General features: G+C 41.9%; 2 long non-coding RNA genes across 2 annotated transcripts; one reads left to right on the plus strand and one right to left on the minus strand.

The window, feature by feature from the left end:
* Positions 1-8,157: 8,157 nt before the first annotated feature.
* On the minus strand, positions 8,158-22,496 carry LOC102155419. The gene is made up of 3 exons (XR_005383856.1): positions 22,408-22,496; positions 11,400-11,457; positions 8,158-10,605 (listed from the first exon to the last, which is right to left on the minus strand). It is a non-coding gene; the product is annotated as an uncharacterized LOC102155419 (long non-coding RNA).
* A 450-nt stretch (positions 22,497-22,946) lies between these two features.
* Positions 22,947-25,033, plus strand: LOC111093901. The gene is made up of 2 exons (XR_005383857.1): positions 22,947-23,239; positions 24,624-25,033. It is a non-coding gene; the product is annotated as an uncharacterized LOC111093901 (long non-coding RNA).
* Positions 25,034-25,243: the final 210 nt, after the last annotated feature.

Raw genomic sequence — 25,243 nt, forward strand, 5'->3', positions numbered from 1 at the left:
TACCAGAGCCAGTGTGAAAACTAATCTGATTCAGCTATTTTTCAGCTCAAAACCTTTCAGTGTTGTGACTTAGGAAAAAAAAGACAAAATTCTATCCTAAGTCCCAAAGCCCTGTGTGATATGGCCTCTGCTTAGCTCTGCAAACTTATCTAGCCATTCTCTGCTTTCTCTAGCCACCATCCTCTCCCTTCCCCAGAACAATAAGGTCCATTGTGTCTTGGGGTCTTCAAGTATGCTGTTTCCTCTGCCCAAAATACTTGTTCCCCTCACTGTAACTGTCATGTATCTGCTCTTCCCCTGCAGTTCTCATTGTAGGTGGGAGTTCTGAATGCTCAGTGTAATGAGGGTCTCCCCATTTGCCCAAAAACTTGACCTCCTAGAAGCCTATTCTTTCATAGTCCTTATCCCATTCTATATGTTGGTATGATCTGATTAGCATCTATCCCCCCTACTATAGACTAATTCCATGAAGGTCTGTTTGGCTTCACTGGTATGTTCTCAGCATTACTCAGGGGTTTGGCATATAACTCAAATTCTATTGTTTATTTTGTAAATGAAAGCACACTTTTTAAGCATCAGAGAGACATGTTAACATGGGAGGGGGCAAGGCACCATGAGGAAGTAAAGGCAGATGAGAGAGAGCATCTCTGGCATTACAGCCAGGGCTCATGGCCCCTCAGGTCCTGCAAGAGGTCAAGGAGCAGCTCATGAGCAGTCTGGGTTGTTGACCGTGGTGTCTCAGTAGCAATAGCATGCATCCCTTGGTTCCTGCTGCTCCTGAATGCTCTTCATTTCTCAGCAACAGTCTTCCATTTCTTTTGTTAAATGTCCATCAAGAGGATGTCTTTTCATTTAAAAAAATGCTTTGTTTTTAAAGATTTTATTTATTTACTCATGAGAAACACAGAGAGGAGAGAGAGAGGCAGAGACACAGGCAGAGACACACAGATACAGGACACCTGACATGGGACTCGATCCCCGGTCTCCAGGATCACGCCCTGGGCCGAAGGCTGCGCTAAACCGCTGAGCCACCAGGGCTGCCCTAAAAAAATGTTCTTATGAAAAAGTTAATACCAGCTCATTACAGAAAAAAATAGAACCCTAAAAGCTTGATTATATATATATATATATATATATATATATATATATATACACACATATATATACACATACAGACAGAGATGATCTTTTTATAAATTGAGGCATTTGTAGATTCTATTTGTGGACCACATGGAAGTAATACATAACTTTTTTGGAACTTTGTTAAGTTGTTGCAAATAACCATTTGTATTTGTAGGTCTTAAACCTGTTCTGTTACAAATAATACACTATTATTACAAACAATACAAAGCTGGAATGACTGGCTGAAAATAAATAGGAATCTAAAAAGAGAGTATTAATCTCCACAAAACTTAAAATATGGATCTAAACATTTAAAATGGGTAATGTGTTGTAAACCATATCATGGTATGTTTATATTACTACTATTTCAAAAGCCAGTTTCTGTGGATATTAATTTTTAAAATCTAATTGTCAAAATTAACCAACTTGCTGTCAACTGAATCTGGAGTTTTCAAATTGTATCATCTAGCCATTACTCCATTGGAGGATCTTAGGTCTTCCATTCATAAAAAAATGTCAAGTTTTGAATGGGGGCAAACAGGTATGAACAGTTATTTTTAAAGGATTTAGGTGTAAAAAAGTGTCTAAGTCTCAGATGGTGAGAGTAACTAATAGCAGTGCAGTTCTTCTGCAAACAGTATTAGATATATACGAGCAGTATAGGTCCGTGTGACAAAGGGATTTTTTACAACCAAAGGTGGCAGGGATGGTGGTAGTGTGCAAAAATTATGCAGTGTGAGTTCACACACAGCACCTACCTGCCATATAACCCCGCCTTTTCAAACGTAATGCAGGCTTTTCACTTGGCTTTTCTCACATGGTCATATTGTTTTTGTTTTTTTAAAGATTTATTTATTTATTTATTTATTTATTTATTTATTTATTTATGAGAGACACAGAACAAGAGAGACAAAAGACACAGGCAGAGGGAGAAGTAGGCTCCCTGCAGGGAGCCCGATGTGGGTGGGACTCCATCTCAGGACTCCAGGATTACGCCCTGGGCCGAAGGCAGATGCTCAGCCACTGAGCCACTCTGGCATCCCCCATTCTCACATGGTCATATTGTTGCAAGATGCCAGTTCTATGTCATCATCTCCCCTAAGATATACGCAGGAAGAAGGGTAAGAAAGAAAAGCAAAAGGGCACATGCCCTGAAGTTACCCCCTTTTAAGAAGCTTTATGAGAAACCCTTCTCAACACATTCAGTCACCCCTCAACGGTGTCACACGGTGTCATCCTTACTGGTAGCAGAGGATGGACAATGTTGTTTTTTTGTTTTTTTGTTTTTTTTAGCTGAGCGCATTGCAAATGTGCTCTATTAAAATCAAGGTTCTGTTAATAAAGAAGAAAAGAAGAATGAAGAAAGGGGTAGATAACTAGCAATCTTTCCTATGCACAATTTTGGAAAAGATGCTTAAAGACTTCTGGGAATTTCAGCTCCCCCCCTAAAAAAACAAAAAACAAAAAAGGCGGCGGGGGGGGGGGGAGGGGAATGAAATGTAAAAAGAGGAAAAAGGAGAGGCTCTCAGTAGAAAGACCTATTGGTCTAGCTTGAAAAAAAGCCCAAAATGATGGGCAACCCATTAATGGTCACAGGAAGGAAATACCAAGAGAAATAATAGAGCTTGTCAACCATAATGTCTGCCCTTCAATCCTATATCCAAGCTTCAGAGGACTGAGACAAATGCCCCTAGAGGAGAGGCCCATGACCCCAAATAAGGACACTTCCTCCACTGGGAACACATGGAAACAGGAGGCTTTTTGTGCAAGTAATAGACCTGTGGGTCTGGAGGGTGGGGTAGATTGGGGTGTGGCTGAGACACAAATGTTTCATAAACACCAAGTCACAAGTACCCTTGCAGGAATCTATAGGCCAACAGAGGTAACAGGACTAAAAACAACTGACTAGGTTATAAAAATAGGAAGGATACGCTATCTCTGCCCCATCCTCTCGTTTCTTTCCTCCTCATACAAAAAAGAACCTTTAGCCACCTATTACAGTTCATCCTAGGTTGACTAAATGATAACTTTAGCTACCTACAGAAAGCATCTAGCTGACCCTGTTCTACTCTATATATAGGGCTTCACCATTCTTTCTATAACAATTTCTACCAGGGGCTATTTGGCTCCAACTACTCCAGAAACAAGCTTGGGAAGATGCAGGGGAAGAACTGGACTGGGTTGCTGCCAAACCAATCTCCCTTGAGGTATATAGACTGTTGTACTGGCTACATTCATGAAGTCATCTTCATTGAAAGTCTTCTCAAAGAAAACTTTATTGTAGTAAGACAAAGAAGTTCAGTAAGTCAAAGATGTATATTATACTATTCCAGGTATTGGTTCCCCTAATAAGGTAAGGAAGGTATGTAGAGTGCTCTCTTGTGGGGGGGACTCTTTGACTTGGAGCTGGCATTGCCCAAAAGTTCAATGCCAATCACATATTGCTATAGCTGGAGGTAACTCTGCTTTTTGAAAGAAACTTTTTTTTTAATTTTATTTATTAATGAGAGACAGAGAGAGAGAGAGAAAAGCAGGATCCTTGCAGGGAGCCCAACATGGGACTCGATCTCAGGTCTCCAGGATCACATCCCAGGTGAAAGCAGCGCTAAACCGCTGAGCCACCGGGGCTGCCCAAGAAGAAACTTTTTGAAAGAAACTCAAAGAGGTCTCTCCTACCTACACTGAAGATGAATTATGGAAGGACTAGCTTACAGCCAATAAGCCAATAGTCCTCATTTTAGTACAAAAAATACTGATAATGTGTTTTACCTTGAAGGAATGATCACAGTCATTGCCCTAGACATCGCAGGTGATTCACAGCACCTGCAGTAATTGACTCTTCTCAGGAAAATACTAAATTATTTGTTTGGATCTATGCCAAGTTACCTAAATGGTCTAGAGGCTGCAGATACAGAATAATACATATCCCAATTGTTGGAGATACATACTTTCCTCTAGAACAATTGAGGGATGAGAAATCATGGTACCCAGTAAAAAACCATGCAAAATTCAGAACTTGGATAGCCTATGCAAAAGCTAAGCTTAAAAGTAATAATAGAAGGCTTTACTGCAGTTAAGAGAGAAAATATATGTGGGGATGGGCAACATTAGACTTACCAAATATCTAACAGCTGGAACAGGGTTGATTGTACCTGACCATTTGAGTGGACCCATGAGAGATGGTCCATTTTCAAACCCTGAGACAGCCTGGCTCCTGTTGTCCTAAGACATAGTCCCAATCCTATCTAAGTATGTTTTCTCTGAGTCTGAGCTAAAGGGAATAGGCACCAGCACTTGTAACATCAAGAATGCTCATAAAAGTCCTATATTATAACATCTATATTAAGTACCAAAAATTGAACTCTGGGTTTTGGCAAAAAGTGTAGGTCCACTCCTAATTCTCCCACCTACTGGATATGAGGACCAAATGTACACCAGTGACTGACTGCCTGAGGAATATAGGGGGAGACGCTATTTGGAACTAACTAGACCAGCACTGAGAGCCATCCAATGGCTCCCCAAAATCCCTATTGGGCTCAGGAACAGAATTTACTATATAATTTACTATAAATATAGTATATTTACTATATACTATATTTCCAAGTTCAGAATGACAAGGATACTTCAAAGATCTGTGATACAGCTACAGATGACCAGCTATACAACATTATTGCTGAAGAAATTGTAGCCATAAGATATATGGTAGTTTCCTACTGCATGTCCTTAAGATTATACTCTAGCTGGAAAGGAAGGAGGACCACGTGCTATTAAAAAGGAAAAATGCCTACATCTTGGACAACTCCCTGAACACATGGGATTCAGTAAGTTATGTTCATATGGAATGGTTAAACTGAGTGGACTTCATGTGATCCTAGTTCACACCTTTTAGTAAAGAAGAAATTTATAATAAGGAAGTTTATTATTTGTGAAAGTGCTATTTCTATTAAGGGATGAATTCTGTGAAAATAATGATGGCATCAAGTTGGTCTGGAGATCAGTGTGTTGGTCCACACAAAAGTTACCAACTAAGGGGTGGATTGTGCTGGGTCAGGACTTTATAAGTATTGTAACCTAAGAAATGTCATGGTTGGAAAGCCCCTGTGTTATATGGAAAGCACCCTCCTCCCACCCCTACACCCGTTATTTGTTATTCTAAAATGGAGAGTTCCTACATCCTGGGGTACAGTTTGAAAGTCTATATTCAAACCATGAACTTTAGATCCAGAAACAAGGTAGCTAGAATTCCAGGTTTACTGATTTAGATATTGATGACATCGTCCTCTTGACTGATAAAGAAAAAAACAGACTGAGGAGACTCAGTGTTCCTCTGACCTGGTAGGACTCTGACTCCCATCCTGCACTAGTGACATAGCCCACGGATTGTGGGCACATTTCACGGAGAAAAAAGGAAGGTAAAGAAAGGTACTGGGGAGCAGCATGCACTTCACTGTCTTAAGGCTTTCTATGCTCTAACTAGCTGAGTCATAGTCTTTATTTGAGATAAACTAATGATTGTTACCATCAGGAGAAATTCTGGCATTTATCTTGACACACAACATATGGGGGTCGTGGGCTCCACTACAACCAACCCTTACCACACCTTCAGGGGATCCTGTCATTCATCAAATGACTGTCAAGAATCCTTAAAGGACTCTACAGATAGCTCACTCCTACCCCTAGCCCAGCCTACACAGATTGCTACATATCTTAATTATCAAGCATCAGTGAGAGTATTTAAGATAAAGTGTCTCACCAAATTCCTAACAATCTCTGACATCTAGAAAGTGTATCAGATTACCTTCCAAATGCACATATGTAGCATTAATGTATTTCCATGTCCAATCCCCTTCAAAAGATACCTAAAGATAAATATAACAGACTCATTTCTATCCAGAAACGATGAATTTTGATTTATCAGCAAGGTTGGGAAGGGGTATTTTCTCTTTGAGAATCTTGCCTATCTCAAAGGAGCAACATGAGACAGGAGTCAAACAGGAAAAAAGATGATATGACATACTATTTGGGGGCGGGGGAGGAGGAGATAGTCAAAATATCATCTATCAAGTGCTTAGAACCTGACAGTAAATAAAATCTGGGGCATTCCACATGCTATCTCAGACAGAAACCATCTTAGGGATAAAAGTGTAAGCCATCTATGCTTCCTAAATTTGGTGTGTCCAGACTGGTTAAAGCTATGGGCAAAAATAAACCTTATAGAAAGTGCCATAAGCTGCAAAATGGATACTGTACTAGGCACATCTTTGCATTTTGTGAGGCTTTCTGAAGTCGTGGGAAGCATTCCTTGGAACCCACCAGAAATATCAAAGCATTTTGGCATGGTTAAAGGTCATAAATATGCAACCCTAGGAATCTTTTCATAAGGAGAGTTTGTATAACAAAACCATATTGTTTCCCCCATGTTTGGGTGAAGTTATAAGCTAAAAACAAAATTTTTTTAAGGATATAAATATCCATAGATTTTTAATGTTTTGAAAAACCATAGTATTTTGAAAAAATGTTGTGCATTAATAATTTATTTTCCAGATTTCCTTTCTGGTAAAGGTGGTTCAGGTTGTTCATATCAGTCCTATAACAAGACAACTAAAAAAACTGGATAAAATATATTTAAAATGATCTTTTCAAAAGCATCAAAGAGATTATAAAATAGTCTGGAATCATCAGGACAAAAGTAAAGAGAAGTCAAGAATCTAGAGACGAGAACAAGCTTGAAGCTACTTTTTCCCCTGATAGTACTAGCTAACCCCAGAAATGTAAGACTATCCATTTTCATGGCCTTTCAGAGTAAAGCAGTGGACAAACTCTGGATCCATTCAAGTTGGGGAACCTGACAGGAGGCCCTCCCCTACAACAGTCTGGGTTCTAGGATCTAAGAGTGAAGGGAACAAGAGTTGGAATAATCTAAAGAGAATTAAAACAGTAAGAATCCCTTGAGTTGTCCAGGAAATATCAAACTTTGAACAGGCAATCACAGACTGATAGTGCCCTCCGGTGCCTGGCAGAAGCAAATGCAAATACTCTTTGGAGCAAAGTACTTTCATTATAGGCCTCACAGTTATTCCAGCAAAATAACATTTCAAGTCCAATGACTAGCACAAGTCAAACATACCCAGCACATAAGAAAATTAAAATCAGTGAATAAAACAACCGGAAAGAGATCATCAAAAACTCTAGGTGTAGGCCCCAGCATCTCTGTTTTAATAGGTCATCCAAGTCATTCTCATACCTGTTAAAGCTTGAGAATCCCTGCTTTATACTTTAATCACATAAGTATACATCCCACACACAAAAATGTGTAAGTGTGTCAGGTCTTGGGAAGGGCCCAAGAATTTGCATTTCTAACAAGTTCCCAGATGATGCTCATGCCAGACCATACTTTGAGGAACACTAGTATTCAAAAAGGACTACTCTACAGATCAGAATACTGGTTACCTGTGGGGAGAGGGCTGCAATTTGGAAGTAACATGTGGAAGGTTGGCAACCTTCCCTTCCTTGATCTCAGCGGTGGTTACACACTGTAATCATTATATTATAGGTTTATATTTGAATGCATAATGAGATCAATGGTTGTTGTCCTTTTTCCATTCAATCATTTAAGTCAAATGCCACTGCACTAATCCTATCTACCACCATCCCACCACCCTCATTTATCATCAACTCCCAAAGCAGAAAGTGTAAAAGATTGCAAAGTTCCAAGATATAGCTTCCAGCACTTTAGTTCCTAATGTAGTTAGCTCACAAAATCAAACAGCTTTAAAACTCAAGACAAGAAAAATTAGTCTAAGTTTCTAAAAACCCTATTTAAAAAGTTGTTTAAAACCCAGAGATATGAGAGATCCCTGGGTGGCTCAGCGGTTTGGCGCCTGCCTTTGGCCCAGGGTGTGATCCTGGAGTCCTGGGATCGAGTCCCACATGAGGCTCCTTGCATGGAGCCTGCTTCTCCCTCTGTCTGTGTCCCTGCCCACCCCTCCATGTCTCTCATGAATAAATGAATAAAATCTTTTTAAAAATCCCAGAGATATGATACTATTTATAGTCTTAGTTCTTTGACCCCAATGTAAAAATACCTGCAAAATCATCTTAAACTTTCAACAAGAAAAAGTACCCAAAGTTAATTTTTCTCCCAAGTTAAAATAAAGGGAGAAGACCCTACCTTTTACCAGTCTGAACTTAATATTCTAAAGATGCTTCTCTCCAAATACAACCTGAAAATAAAATACCTAGTACCGCTTGTAGTAACAATATGTTCCTACTCTTTTCATTACTCCTCACCTATGGAGCAAAGCTATATTCATCAACTATTACATCATCTGTAAACTCTGTAAGAGAAAATACTGAAAATCTCTTTGGGGAAAGGGAGAAATGAGAAAAAAAGATTGAAAAGCACCATATTAAATTGATCAGTGCAAATTGTACTTATAAGTTTGCACTTGACATATTTATACAAAATACTTTTTCTGGAGGTCACATTCTTCGATACACTTCAAAAAACAGTTAATACTTGGCATTTTTGATTCACAGTACCAACATATCCTATTACACCAGCCCTCACCAATTACTCTGTGAGGAAACAATGATAACAGCGATTATAGTTTCTGACTCTGGCAACTAGTCAGTAGCTGTCTAAACCTTGTGTGTTCCAGACAGGTATCAGAACAACCAAATGGTTCCTACAGCTAGGTCTGGAGATAATACCTTATCTTCGGCAAACTACTAAGGCTATGGCCAAAACACATACAGTTGGGTTTTGTTATGTCCAGAAGCACCATGAGAGTGGTTACAGACACCTTCAACACCCAGACATACCTTCCCATTTATGTGGTAGGAACTGACCAGAGTGCTTGGCTTAGCTCCCACTATACATTTGACCACTGCAGACCCAAATTAATATGCCCCTCACAGCTTCCTCTAGAATAATGTCTGATCATTATTATATCAATTGTAGGCAATGTAGCAAGATAATGTTGGTAGCTTAGCAAGGATCGTTCCTGGATCCTGAAGGTTAGATCCAGATGATCTGGCTTCTGAAAGGCAGTTTTTGTAATCATATAATATGCTAGAATTTCAGGACAATGTAGGCTTGGAAAGCTTCTCCATCCTGGGCAGGCAGACCTGAGTATCACCAGCCTTAATACCTGTCCTGGGAGGAGTTGGGGAGACTTGAAAAGCCACATTCGCTAAACACTCCAACCCATTATTCTCTGTGCCCATTATCTACAAGGCATCCTTCACTAAGCCTCAAACCAACTATTTTGTGAGGTCATTTCAATTTAAAAAGTAATTCTCATTAAAAAAAAAAAAGGCATAACCATAGTTTTGGAGTAGAGCTGATCCTAGTAAAGCAACGCTCCCATTTCTACTCATTATTGATATTGCTTTAAATACTGAATTGCCCTTCAAAAGGCCATCTTCCTTCAATTCTTTTGAGCAGAAAATTCTGGATTATCATGTGTAGCTGAGCTTGTTATATTAAGTTCTTGCACTTGTCTTGAAGACAAGTACTATAGTAAAGCAAATACAGCATCCTTTTATTAAGGACCACAAGCTATACTGGATTACCAATACTCTAAACGTTTTAGACTCTGGTCAAGATTAGCTTTAAGAAAACATCCTCCAGAACTTTCACATTATTATACCCTTCAACACAATCTGAGTACTCTCTCCTTATGCCCAGATTGTTTTTGCCTTTATGAGAATATCAAATTCATATGTAAATGAGTGTCAGTCTAAGAGCTGTATAAAGTCATGTAGGTCATCTAGTAGGTAATAGAGAAGATTTTGGTGATTGCTCTCAGGTTAGGTTAAAGATTTCATCCCATGCATAGTTATAGACAATATTTTCTTATAATAACCACTTGACTTGAAAAACCAATCACAAGCCCTCAAAGTATCCTACTTTTTCAAGAAAGAGTCCCTGCCAATAGACTTCATCAAAATTGTGGGCGTACCTGTTGACTGTCCTGCCCCCCATATGTCGTCTGATTACAAGGATTGGTTGGGAGAGATGTTGAATTTTCTAGTCATTTGTAAATCTATGTTTCATGTGGGTTGATAATGTCCATATTGTTACCTTTAAACCAAAGTTCTTTTACATACCATTCACTGGTTTTATTCTCAACCACGAAATCATACATGGAACTGATAAAACTTTTCAGCCTTAATTTCTTCTGTGTGGCAAGTAGCCTTTAAGTAATCTTCAATTTTGAAACTGAAAGTATTCAAGTATCTCCTGAAGAGAAGTAGAGATCTTCTTGCAGGTTGTTTTTGCAGCATTTCTGCCATTACTGGGTTATCTGTGTTACATGAAGTTTAAATCAAATATTTGACCAAACTTGTCAGTGTAATTCATATTTTGTTGTTTGTTGACTTGTAGTGAGTACATAACATCACTTTTATCATTTTTTGAATCCTCTTCCTTAGCATGTCCTCTTTTAGCTTTCCTTTCATCAATGTTTGATACACAACCTAAAATCAAAATGTTATTTGAAAGGTTTTTTTGTTCACATATACACAACTCCCACTACTATCAACCCTCCTGAAAGTTGAAATCATTACCTCTTCTTTATCCTTGTCATAGTGGTTAAAAGAACTCTAGAAACAGACTACATGAGCTTTAGCATCGTTTGTTCAGTGCGACCTTGAACACATTACCAAAACTCTTTGTCCTTCATTTTCCTAATCTGTAATATGTGGATAATACCTAATGTCATAGGATTGTTATGAAGTTTCTATGTGTAAGGATTCAATATGTTAATAGATGTAAAACTCTTAGGAAAATGCTGGACACATGATCAACACTATACATCTTAGTTATTATATCTACAGCCATATAAATCCCACAGCTGTTGAGATTATACATGCTCCTGTTTTACAATTTCCGTTCTTATTTATTCTATTAATCAAATACGACAATTTTAGAAGGAAGATATCATATACAGAGCCTACAAACTCATTGAACGGCTGTAAGTATTTCTCTTGGTTGCTCAAAGATACTCCAAGGAGGGCAGCCCCAGTGGCCCAGCAGTTTAGTGCCACCTTCAGCCTGGGATGTGATCCTGGAGACCCAGGATCGAGTCCCATGTCAGGCTCCCTTCATGAAGCCTGCTTCTCCTTCTGCCTGTGTCTCTGCCTCTCTCTCTGTGTCTGTCATGAATAAATACATAAAATTTTTTTAAAAAGATACTCCAACAAATAACTGGGCAAATGATAGAGCCTTCATCATCACACAAAATATAAAGCATTGCCTTGAGGCTGCCTACCTCATTACCCTTAGTGTTGCCTGGAGGGGTCACAAACTCTCCCAGGCTCCCATGACATCTGAAATAAAAAGCATAAGACCAGATGCATCACCAGTGGCAATATAAATCAAGTATGTTCCCAGACAGTTGATAGCAAAATTATACACACGTGTACATATACATACACATTTACCCAGAGGTGATCAATATTCTTGTTGAAAGCATATTGCTGTACTCAGCCTTCTTATTCCACAAAAGGGCTTTAATTTTTTTTTTATTTCACTAAAAAATGTATAGGAGTTGCTCTCATGCTAGAAGTAAAGTCCAAATCTGGTGCTAGCTGAATATTGAATAGAGTTATAGGAAGAGTAAGTGAGAATCTATCTCTTCATCTAGAGTTTATTTACGTAATGAGATAAATCTGTTGTTGACAGACAAAAGAATGGAAGAGACTGAACTAATTTTGCTTATTCTCTATTTTAGGGATTTCACAAAAAACCCATCTGCCTTAGTAAGAAACAGATGTTTACCAAATATGGCTTTTTACTATCTCAAGAACCATTTTTGTTCACTTTCAACATGTGTAATTATTTCACCAATTTGGCTTCTACCTAGGATGTAGAAACCTAGAAAGAACATCACTCTCACCTAAACAACTAGAAAAACTATAGAAAAGCTTCTCTTGAACCTGTTGGAGAGCTGAGGCTAGGGTGACCTACTGGACTTTTCCCAGTTTTAGTTCTTTAAGTCCCATGTCCTGGGAAACTCCTCAGTACCACACAAGTTGGGATAGTTGGACATCACAGCAAGGGTCGCAGACCAAGCAAGTAACTTGAGATCCAAGGAAAGGCTGGCCCCACCAAGAAGAGATAGGATGTGAGCACTGAAGAGGAGACATCAGGTAGCATACAGAATGCTAAGAATTCAGCTAAAATTGTTAACAGATGCTAAAGGCCAAATGTGGACCAGGAGGAAAGTTCACAATCTCTGTAAGCCTCAGACAAAAAAAAGGAGCTTGCTTCCACTTCTCCATGTTCTCACTGGGTGCTGATGAGGAAAACTGGGAACAAAGCAGGACACCAGAGAGTGAGTGCCTCCTTTGGAGGTGAAGTTCTTGCTGGAGGAGAGTAACCTCCCACTGTGGAAAGAACAAAAGTCTGGTTGTCATACCCTTTCTATGAATGATAAGGCTTCAAGCCACTGGGAAAGGGGCAGCAAACTCTGTTGCCTCCAGGGCTCAGGTAAAGGGCTCTCAGTATTGGGTAAGAATAGCAATAAGAGAAGACTACGAAGAGCTTCAATCCCTGGATAGGGAGGGACAGGAAACGAATATGTAACCCAGAATATAGTGGAGTAATAACTATAAAACACTAAAGGAAAAATACTGTAAACCCAGAATATTGTGCCCAGGGAAAGTATCTTTCAGATATGATGGAAAAATTGACTTCAAAAGACAGACAAAAAACCAACCAAACCAAGAAAATTTATTATCAACAGACCTGCAATAAAATAAAGGTCAAAACAACTTCCTCCAACAGAAAGAACATGTTACTAAACAGAATTTGCATCTATACAAAAAAATGAAGATTTCCAGAAATAGTTAAAATGAAAGTAAAATACAAAAGATATATTTTCTCTTATTTTTTGAATTGCTCTAAAAGATAATTGGTAGCTTAAAGCAGTGGTTCTCAACTAGGAGCAATTCTGCTTCTCAGGAGACATTTGTCAATGTTGAGACATTTTTTACTGTTGCAGTTGAGGTGTGGGTAGGGATGGAGAGGCAGTGCTACTGGCATCTGATGGGTATAGAGGTCAGGAATGTTGCTAGACATCCTACATCCTAGAAAGGTGAGCCCTATACAATAAAAAAGTATTCAGCCCAAAATGTCAACAGTACCAGACTGTTGTAGCCTGCCTGATAAAAAAGAGAAAAAGACATAAAATACCAAAGCAATGAAATGAAAAAGGGGCCATTACTACAGGTCTTGGACATTAATATGACAGTATCATAAACAACTGTATGCCCATAAATTTGAAACTTAGATGAAATAGATGAATTCCTTTCTAGACACAAACGACTTAGACTCACTTAAGTACATAACTTGAATAGTCCTAGGTCTATTAAGATATTGAATTTGTAGTTAAAAAATTTTCTAACATGGAAGACTATAGGTCAAGATGCCTTCACTACCAAAAGTCAAGATCAGGACAAGACCAAGCTAGCTCTTCTTAGTACACATCTATTTGATATATGTCTTATTAGGTCCCAGGAGAAATGCTTGAGCTTCAACCTACTGGCAATTGCAGAAAGTCTAGAATTCCAAGTTATTCCAAGGCACCAGTCCTTCCTCCTCCCTGCCCCCCCCCCCCAGCCTCCACCCACATTCCCACACTAGGGCCACTTTCCTCTAGGAAACTAGAGGCTCTAGAAGGACTGGGTTAGGACTACGTTCCAATAAACAGCGGACCTCTTCACTTACCACATTGCTTTTTTTTTTTTTTAAGATTTTAATTTATTTATGAGACACAGAGAGAGAGAGAGAGAGAGAGAGGCGAGAGGCAGAGACACAGGCAGAGGGAGAAGCAGGCTCCATGCAGGGAGCCCGATGTAGGACTCGATCCCAGGCCCTCAGGATCATGACCCGGGCTGAAGGCAGCACTAAACCACTGAGCCACCGGGCTGCCCTAACACATTGCTTTTAAGAGACATTCAAAACACTGAATATTAAGATATTGGAGCCCACCCATTGTTATTTTCCATAATGAAAAGAAGCTGCTTAAGTGAGAGCGTAAATATAATTTTCTGCTGCATCTATACTTCTGAGCAGTGCACCAGGCAATTTCTTCACTAGAGCTAATTACTTTTTAAGATAGCATGACTGAAAAAAGGGGAGTCAGGCCAAGGCTGCCATAATCCCATAATTTGTAATAACACAATAATTTAGAGCTAAGGTTGGTGAAGTGACCTTCCCTTGCTTAATTCTTCCTTCCCTTGAAGATGGCGGAAGAGTAGGGTCCCCCAAATCACCTGTCTCCACCAAACTACCTAGAAAACCTTCAAATTATCCTGAAAATCTATGAATTCGGCCTGAGATTTAAAGAGAGACCAGCTGGAACGCTACAGTGAGAAGAGTTCGCGCTTCTATCAAGGTAGGAAGACGGGGAAAAAGAAATAAAGGAACAAAGGCCTCCAAGGGGGAGGGGCCCCGCGAGGAGCCGGGCTGAGGCCGGGGCGAGTGTCCCCAGGACAGGAGAGCCCCGTCCCGGAGACGCAGGAGCTGCACCGACCTTCCCGGGGTAAAGGGGCTCGCGGGGAGTTGGAGCAGGACCCAGGAGGGCGGGGATGCCCTCGGGCTCCGGGGACACTAACAGACACCTGCGCCCCGGGAGAGGGCGCCGAGCTCCCTAAGGGCTGCAGCGCGCACGGCGGGACCCGGCGGGACCCGGAGCAGCTGGAGGGGCTCGGGGGCGGCTCCGCGGAGGGGGCTGCGCGGCCCGGGAGCGCGAATCCACCAGCGCAGGCCCCGGAGCACAGGGCGCCGGGACACAGCCCAGGATCCGGCCTCCCCCCGGGACAGGCAGAGGCCGGGAGGGCCCAGGACAGCGAGGACGCTCCTGCCCCAGCTGAGCAGATCAGCGGCCCCGCCCCGGAGCCTCCAGGCCCTGCAGACGGAGTTCCTGCCGGAGCTGAATCCAGGTTTCCAGAGCTGCCCCGCCACTGGGGCTGTTCCTCCTGCGGCCTCAGGGGGTAAACACCCCCCACTGAGCCCTGCACCAGGCGGGGGCACAGCAGCTCCCCCAACTGCTAACACCTGAAAATCAGCACAACAGGCCCCTCCCCCAGAACACCAGCTAGACTGACAACTTCCAGGAGAAGCCAAGGGACTTAAAGAACACAGAATCAGAAGATACTCCCCCGTGATTTTTTTTTGTTTGTTTGTTTTTGTTTTTGTTTTTGTTTTTGTTTTTGTTTTTGTTTTGTTTTGCTTTTTGATTTGTTTCCTTCCCCCACCCCCTTTTTTTCTCCTTTCTTTTTCTTTCTCTTTTTCTTCTTCTTTTTTTTTTTTTTCGTTTTTTTTTTTCTTTTTCTTCCCTTTTTTTTTTCTTTCTCTTTTCTTTCCTTCTTTCTCTCCTCTTTTTCTCTTTTTCCCAATACAACTTGCTTTTGGCCACTCTGCACTGAGCAAAATGACTAGAAGGAAAACCTCACCTCAAAAGAAAGAATCAGAAACAGTCCTCTCTCCCACAGAGTTACAAAATCTGGATTACAATTCAATGTCAGAAAGCCAATTCAGAAGCACTATTATACACCTACTGGTGGCTCTAGAAAAAAGTATAAAGGACTCAAGAGACTTCATGACTGCAGAATTTAGAGCTAATCAGGCAGAAATTAAAAATCAATTGAATGAGATGCAATCCAAACTAGAAGTCCTAACGACGAGGGTTAACGAGGTGGAAGAACGAGTGAGTGACATAGAAGACAAGTTGATAGCAAAGAGGGAAACTGAGGAAAAAAGAGACAAACAATTAAAAGACCATGAAGATAGATTAAGGGAAATAAACGACAGCCTGAGGAAGAAAAACCTACGTTTAATTGGGGTTCCCGAGGGTGCCGAAAGGGACAGAGGGCCAGAATATGTATTTGAACAAATTCTAGCTGAAAACTTTCCTAATCTGGGAAGGGAAACAGGCATTCAGATCCAGGAAATAGAGAGATCCCCCCCTAAAATCAATAAAAACCGTTCAACACCTCGACATTTAATTGTGAAGCTTGCAAATTCCAAAGATAAAGAGAAGATCCTTAAAGCAGCAAGAGACAAGAAATCCCTGACTTTTATGGGGAGGAGTATTAGGGTAACAGCAGACCTCTCCACAGAGACCTGGCAGGCCAGAAAGGGCTGGCAGGATATATTCAGGGTCCTAAATGAGAAGAACATGCAACCAAGAATACTTTATCCAGCAAGGCTCTCATTCAAAATGGAAGGAGAGATAAAGAGCTTCCAAGACAGGCAGCAACTAAAAGAATATGTGACCTCCAAACCAGCTCTGCAAGAAATTTTAAGGGGGCCTCTTAAAATTCCCCTTTAAGAAGAAGTTCAGTGGAACAGTCCACAAAAACAAAGACTGAATAGATATCATGATGACACTAAACTCATATCTCTCAATAGTAACTCTGAATGTGAACGGGCTTAATGACCCCATCAAAAGGCGCAGGGTTTCAGACTGGATAAGAAAGCAGGACCCATCTATTTGCTGTCTACAAGAGACTCATTTTAGACAGAAGGACACCTACAGCCTGAAAATAAAAGGTTGGAGAACCATTTACCATTCGAATGGTCCTCAAAAGAAAGCAGGGGTAGCCATCCTTATATCAGATAAACTAAAATTTACCCCAAAGACTGTAGTGAGAGATGAAGAGGGACACTATATCATACTTAAAGGATCTATTCAACAAGAGGACTTAACAATCCTCAATATATATGCTCCGAATGTGGGAGCTGCCAAATATATAAATCAATTATTAACCAAAGTGAAGAAATACTTAGATAATAATACACTTATACTTGGTGACTTCAATCTAGCTCTTTCTATACTCGATAGGTCTTCTAAGCAAAACATCTCCAAAGAAACGAGAGCTTTAAATGATACACTGGACCAGATGGATTTCACAGATATCTACAGAACTTTACATCCAAACTCAACTGAATACACATTCTTCTCAAGCGCACATGGAACTTTCTCCAGAATAGACCACATATTGGGTCACAAATCGGGTCTGAACCGATACCAAAAGATTGGGATTGTCCCCTGCATATTCTCGGACCATAATGCCTTGAAATTAGAACTAAATCACAACAAGAAGTTTGGAAGGACCTCAAACACATGGAGGTTAAGGACCATCCTGCTAAAAGATAAAAGGGTCAACCAGGAAATTAAGGAAGAATTAAAAAGATTCATGGAAACTAATGAGAATGAAGATACAACCGTTCAAAATCTTTGGGATGCAGCAAAAGCAGTCCTAAGGGGGAAATACATCGCAATACAAGCATCCATTCAAAAACTGGAAAGAACTCAAATACAAAAGCTAACCTTACACATAAAGGAGCTAGAGAAAAAACAGCAAATAGATCCTACACCCAAGAGAAGAAGAGAGCTAATAAAGATTCGAGCAGAACTCAACGAAATCGAGACCAGAAGAACTGTGGAACAGATCAACAGAACCAGGAGTTGGTTCTTTGAAAGAATTAATAAGATAGATAAACCATTAGCCAGCCTTATTAAAAAGAAGAGAGAGAAGACTCAAATTAATAAAATCATGAATGAGAAAGGAGAGATCACTACCAACACCAAGGAAATACAAACGATTTTAAAAACATATTATGAACAGCTATACGCCAATAAATTAGGCAATCTGGAAGAAATGGACGCATTCCTGGAAAGCCACAAACTACCAAAACTGGAACAGGAAGAAATAGAAAACCTGAACAGGCCAATAACCAGGGAGGAAATTGAAGCAGTCATCAAAAACCTCCCAAGACACAAGAGTCCAGGGCCAGATGGCTTCCCAGGAGAATTTTATCAAACGTTTAAAGAAGAAATCATACCTATTCTCCTAAAGCTGTTTGGAAAGATAGAAAGAGATGGAGTACTTCCAAATTCGTTCTATGAAGCCAGCATCACCTTAATTCCAAAGCCAGACAAAGACCCCGCCAAAAAGGAGAATTACAGACCAATATCCCTGATGAACATGGATGCAAAAATTCTCAACAAGATACTGGCCAATAGGATCCAACAGTACATTAAGAAAATTATTCACCATGACCAAGTAGGATTTATCCCTGGGACACAAGGCTGGTTCAACACCCGTAAAACAATCAATGTGATTCATCATATCAGCAAGAGAAAAACCAAGAACCATATGATCCTCTCATTGGATGCAGAGAAAGCATTTGACAAAATACAGCATCCATTCCTGATCAAAACTCTTCAGAGTGTAGGGATAGAGGGAACATTCCTCGACATCTTAAAAGCCATCTATGAAAAGCCCACAGCAAATATCATTCTCAATGGGGAAGCACTGGGAGCCTTTCCCCTAAGATCAGGAACAAGACAGGGATGTCCACTCTCACCACTGCTATTCAACATAGTACTGGAAGTCCTAGCCTCAGCAATCAGACAACAAAAAGACATTAAAGGCATTCAAATTGGCAAAGAAGAAGTCAAACTCTCCCTCTTCGCCGATGACATGATACTCTACATAGAAAACCCAAAAGTCTCCACCCCAAGATTGCTAGAACTCATACAGCAATTCGGTAGCATGGCAGGATACAAAATCAATGCCCAGAAGTCAGTGGCATTTCTATACACAAACAATGAGACTGAAGAAAGAGAAATTAAGGAGTCAATCCCATTTACAATTGCACCCAAAAGCATAAGATACCTAGGAATAAACCTCACCAAAGATGTAAAGGATCTATACCCTCAAAACTATGGAACACTTCTGAAAGAAATTGAGGAAGACACAAAGAGATGGAAAAATATTCCATGCTCATGGATTGGCAGAATTAATATTGTGAAAATGTCAATGTTACCCAGGGCAATATACACGTTTAATGCAATCCCTATCAAAATACCATGGACTTTCTTCAGAGAGTTAGAACAAATTATTTTAAGATTTGTGTGGAATCAGAAAAGACCCCGAATAGCCAGGGGAATTTTAAAAAAGAAAACCATATCTGGGGGCATCACAATGCCAGATTTCAGGTTGTACTACAAAGCTGTGGTCATCAAGACAGTGTGGTACTGGCACAAAAACAGACACATAGATCAGTGGAACAGAATAGAGAATCCAGAAGTGGACCCTGAACTTTATGGGCAACTAATATTCGATAAAGGAGGAAAGACTATCCATTGGAAGAAAGACAGTCTCTTCAATAAATGGTGCTGGGAAAATTGGACATCCACATGCAGAAGAATGAAACTAGACCACTCTCTTTCACCATACACAAAGATAAACTCAAAATGGATGAAAGATCTAAATGTGAGACAAGATTCCATCAAAATCCTAGAGAAGAACACAGGCAACACCCTTTTTGAACTCGGCCATAGTAACTTCTTGCAAGATACATCCACGAAGGCAAAAGAAACAAAAGCAAAAATGAACTATTGGGACTTCATCAAGATAAGAAGCTTTTGCACAGCAAAGGATACAGTCAACAAAACTCAAAGACAACCTACAGAATGGGAGAAGATATTTGCAAATGACGTATCAGATAAAGGGCTAGTTTCCAAGATCTATAAAGAACTTATTAAACTCAACACCAAAGAAACAAACAATCCAATCATGAAATGGGCAAAAGACATGAACAGAAATCTCACAGAGGAAGACATAGACATGGCCAACATGCATATGAGAAAATGCTCTGCATCACTTGCCATCAGGGAAATACAAATCAAAACTACAATGAGATACCACCTCACACCAGTGAGAATGGGGAAAATTAACAAGGCAGGAAACAACAAATGTTGGAGAGGATGCGGAGAAAAGGGAACCCTCCTGCACTGTTGGTGGGAATGTGAACTGGTGCAGCCACTCTGGAAAACTGTGTGGAGGTTCCTCAAACAGTTAAAAATAGACCTGCCCTACGACCCAGCAATTGCACTGTTGGGGATTTACCCCAAAGATACAAATGCAATGAAACGCCGGGACACCTGCACCCCGATGTTTCTAGCAGCAATGGCCACGATAGCCAAACTGTGGAAGGAGCCTCGGTGTCCAACGAAAGATGAATGGATAAAGAAGATGTGGTTTATGTATACAATGGAATATTACTCGGCTATTAGAAATGACAAATACCCACCATTTGCTTCAACGTGGATGGAACTGGAGGGTATTATGCTGAGTGAAGTAAGTCAGTCGGAGAAGGACAAATATTATATGTTCTCATTCATTTGGGGAATATAAATAATAGTGAAAGGGAAAATAAGGGAAGGGAGAAGAAATGTGTGGGAAATATCAGAAAGGGAGACAGAACGTAAAGACTGCTAACTCTGGGAAACGAACTAGGGGTGGTAGAAGGGGAGGAGGGCGGGGGGTGGGAGTGAATGGGTGACAGGCACTGGGTGTTATTCTGTATGTTAGTAAATTGAACACCAATAAAAAAAAAAAAAAAAAAGTAAACACAACAAAAGGACACAAGGAAGCTTTAGAAGTGTTGGGTATGTCTATTCTCTTGATTGTGGTAATGGCATCATGTGTGCTAGTACATGTCAAACTCATAAAATTGTACTCATTGAATATATGCAGAGCTTGCATATCAGTTATACCTCAATAAAGCTGTGTTTTAAAAATTTCAAAAAAAAAAAAAATTCTTCCTTCCCTTATCTATATTCTCTATAGTTTACTTCTACAAAACTAGACAGTAGAAACAGTCCTGCTGGCATCTGAATTGGTTTTAGTGGCAATTGGTGACCGAAATTTGAGACTTTCCTTTATGAGTGACTATAAGTCTTCCATTCTAGACTACACCAGAGTACTTTCGGAGAGAAGAAGGGCGATGTGAGATTTTTGGGGAGAGGCAGGTTTTCTGAACATTTTTTAAGTTAAGCAGTTTTCAATACTCAGAAATCTTTAGAAAAGTGCTCTCCAAAAGAAATGATGTGAACTACATATATAAAATTTTCTAGTAGTTCCATTAAAAAGTAAAAATTAACAAGTGAAACTAATTTTTTTATTTAACCCAATATATCCAAAATATTTCGCATGTAATCACTATAAAAATATTTTCCTGTAACCAGACATTAAAATCTGGTGGACATTTTACACTTATAACACATTTTATTTTTTAAAACTGTTAACATCTATTTTTTAAGTCTTATTTAAATTTGTTATTTAATATACAGTGTAATATTAGTTTCGGGTATATAATATAGTAATTCAACACTTCCGTACATTACCTGGTGCTCATCACAAGTGCATTCCTTAAACCCCATCATCTATTTCACCCATCCCCGCACCCACCTTCCCTCTGGTAACCATCAGTTTGTTCCCTATAGTTAAGAGTCTGTTTCTTGGGACGCCTGGGTGGCTCAGCAGTTGAGTGTCTGCCTTTGGCTAAGGGCATGATCCCAGGGTCCTGGGATCAAGTCCCACATCAGGCTCCCTGCATGGAGCCTGCTTCTCCCTCTCCCTGTGTCTGTGTCTCTAATGAATAAATAAAATCTTTAAAAAAAAAAAAAAAAAGCCTGTTTCTTGGTTTGCCTTTTTTCCCCCTTAGCTCATTTGTAACCTAAATTCCACATGTGAGTGTAATCATATATTTGTCTTTCTCTGACTTATTTCACTTAGCAAAATACTCTCTAGTTCTTTCCATATCATTGCAAATGGTGAGACTTCCTACTTTTTATAGCTGAATAATATTCCATTGTATATATATGCCATATCTTCTTATATATTCATCAGTTGATGGACACCTAGGCTGTTTACATAATTTGTTTATTTTAGATAACGCTGCTATAAACATTGGGGTGCATGTATCCCTTTGAATTAGTATTTTTGTATTCTTTGGGTAAATACATAGTAGTGCAATGGCTGGGTCATAGAGTAATTCTACTTTTGACTTTTTCAGGCACCTCCATACTATTTTCCACAGTGTCTGTAACAGTTTGCATTCCTACCAACAATGCAAGAGGGTTCCCCTTTCTGCACAACCTCACCAACACCTGTTGTTTCTTGTGTTGTTGATTTTAGCCATTCTGACAGGTGCGAGGTGGTATCTCATTATAGTTCTGATTTGCATTTTCTGATGACGAGCGATGCAAATCTTATTTTAGACTTGCTTCATTTAAGTGTGCAACAGCCACTTGTAGTTTGCGACTACCGTGTTGGACAGCCCAGCTGTGGAGCCTCTCAGTTTCCTTCCTGAAGTGTCCTCCCCTCCCCCCTTCACAGACACACACCTGCACCAACCCTTCCAGGACATCTGTGAAAGTAATCCCAGAGCACCCATTAACACATCTCATTTCTCACCTGCCTCCACCTTGGGCAAGAAACCAAACATTGTTGCCTTCAGAAGTGTGGCACTTTCACATTCTGTATATTCTTCAAAGGCCCTGAAATATAATGAGGGGTGGGAGGTGAGCTCTGGAACAGAAAGGTCGTCATGATTCCAACAACGGTATATTTAATCAATAGAACCAGCCCTTCTGTGTCTCTTGATGTCTTAGGAGCTGCTAAGAGGTCTAGAGAAGTATCCTTTTTAACTCCATTTTTTATACAATTGACCTTTATCAAAGAAGGCCTTCAAGAAAAGAGGAGAGCTGGGGCCGGTACCACAGGTTGACAATTTGCTGAGCCCAGTGGAAAAGAGAAAATATGGGGCCTTTTGCTCAAAAATTAAGAACTTTGAACTGTGACTGCAGAGCACTAAAACAAGTGCAAGGGGCAGCCCGGGTGGCTCAGTGGTTTAGCACCGCCTGCGGCCCAGGGCGTGATCCTGGAGACCCCGGTGGAGTCCTGCATGGGGCTCCCTGCATGGAGCCTGCTTCTCCCTCTGCCTGTGTCTCTGCATCTCTCTCTGTCATGAATAAATAAAATCTTGAAAAGAAAAAAAAGTGCAAGGCCCTCCTCCTGAGCATGGAGACTTGTGTGACTGCACAGGTTGGACCTCTGTGCAGCTGGTGCCAGTTGAGGCTTATGCTCCCCGAGGAAGCCAGGAAGTGGTGAGACGACCTGGACTATCCTCGAGGACCCCAACCTTCGAGGAGACTCCCCCAAATCATGTGTGCTAGAACTCCCCGAGGAAGAGGTTTTGAGGCCAGTGGGAACGCTTTGGAGAAAAGCAAGCAAGGAGTCGAAGGAGGTGGGTAAGACTCGCCTTTGCTGATTAAACCACTGGGTATCCCGGGCACCCCAAGGTCAAGCTGCTGTGACCCCAGGCTGGGCGACCACGGGCTGACACCTGCAGCGGGACTCGCGGGCCTGAGCAGGGGCCCCTTCCCGGAGACTCCAGGGTCGACGCTGCGCTCTCCGAGCCACGAAGGGGCGCTGCCGGCAGGGAGTTCCGGAGCTGCCCGGCGGGAGCCGCGGGTGACCCTGCGGGGGCGACCCGGTCACCGCCGGGCGAGGGGGCTCGGCTGCACCCGCGCCCCCAGGCCCCGCCCCCCCGCGGCGCGGACGCCCACGGCCAGCTGCAGGGCGGGGCGGGGCGCGCGGCCCCGGGACCCACGGCCCTCCAGGACCCGCCGCCACCGCCACCGCCACCGCCACCGCCACCGCCACCGACCCAACCACCGCCACCGTCGCTGGAGCCGCGGCGCCGTCGCAAAGGGCGGCCAGGGGCTCGCCACTGACTGGCCGCGGCCGCGACCGAGGTCGCAGGGGCCTCGGTGCCCTGAGCCTCAGAGACCCCTCGCCCGCCACTGGCGTCCGGGAGCCGCAACCGGTCGGGGCGTCTACCAGCAGCAGCTTAACGGAAACCCCGGGGCAGCGCGCGGGGCTCCGCAGGCGGTGGCTTCCCGGGCGGACAGGCCCCGCCCCCGGCGACAGCCCCCGCCCCTGATGACAGGCCCCGCCCCCGGCGACAGGCCCCGCCCCCGGCGACAGGCCCCGCCCCTGATGACAGGCCCCCGCCCCCGGCGACAGGCCCCGCCCCCGGGACAGGCCCCGCCCCCTGGCCGCGCCCCCGGGGAGATGCTCCTGGAGGAGCGGCGCGGGGAGCTGCGGGTTAGGGCGGAACCCGGGCTGGCGTGTCCCTGCGCCCGCTTTGGGGTCTGGACGCTCCCTTAGCACCTGTGCTGCCGCGGCGCGCAGCTGGAGCCTGGCGCGCCGCAGGGCGTCGTAGTCGTGGTGGATAAACGGGAGCAAGATGCGCTCCTTGGCGGGTGGAGGCACCGACCCGCAGCTCAGGCTCCTGGGCGCCGCCGGGCGAGGGCTGCCGCCGCCTCCAGGGGGCGCACCCCCACGAACACCCGCCGGGTGCTCGGGTTCTCGGGTTCTCGGGTTCTCGGAGAGGCTGTCCTGTGGCCCCCTGTCTTCCTTGCTCTCCATTCACTGATGTCCCAACCCAGAGTCAAGATGCCAGTTTCAGGTCACAGATTTCCTGCGCAGCAAAACTCTAAATGACTCACTTGATTTAAAAAAAAATATATATATATATATATTTTTTTTTTAATATTTTATTCATATATATATTCAATATATATATATTTTTTAAAATATTTTATTCATTCATTCATTCATGAGAGACACAGAAAGAAGCAGAGACACAGGAGGACAGACGGGCTCCCCACGAGGAGCCGAGCGGGGGACCCGATGCCAGGACCTTTGGGACACGACGGGGACAAAGGCAGATGCTCAACCACCGAGCCACCCAGGCGCCCTCTTGAAAATAATATTGGCAAGAAGATTCCTGTGAATGTAACATCTATGCTAATCGAGTTCTAAATTGAAAAGAATGTCAAATCTCCTGTAACATATTAGCAGTTTACTTCACCTTTGCAGTAACTGCAATTGAAATCTGTCTCAAAACAAATATGTAGTTGGAGATACTGTAATAGAAGTGGTCCTTCTTTCCAAATAAGTGGATCTAAAAGTTTGAATTGGGTCTAAAATGTTTCCTATTTATACCGATTAAATCATGCAACAGTGAAACCTTTCATTATCCTGGTGCTGTTTTACATAATCACAAATGAATTAATCGTAAAGATCTTTAAATCTAACCATCATACTCAATGTCAGTAGATTTCCAAATCTGTCTTTAAGCCTGTGTTATTTAACTCATGCAAAGATGGAAATTTTGAAAGGTGTTGGTACCTGGGGTTAACACAATACAAATTTGTTGATAAATATCACCATAGGGAGATTT

The sequence above is a fragment of the Canis lupus genome, chromosome 34, assembly GCF_011100685.1.
Source record: "Canis lupus familiaris isolate Mischka breed German Shepherd chromosome 34, alternate assembly UU_Cfam_GSD_1.0, whole genome shotgun sequence".
Classification (NCBI taxonomy): Eukaryota; Metazoa; Chordata; class Mammalia; order Carnivora; family Canidae; genus Canis; species Canis lupus.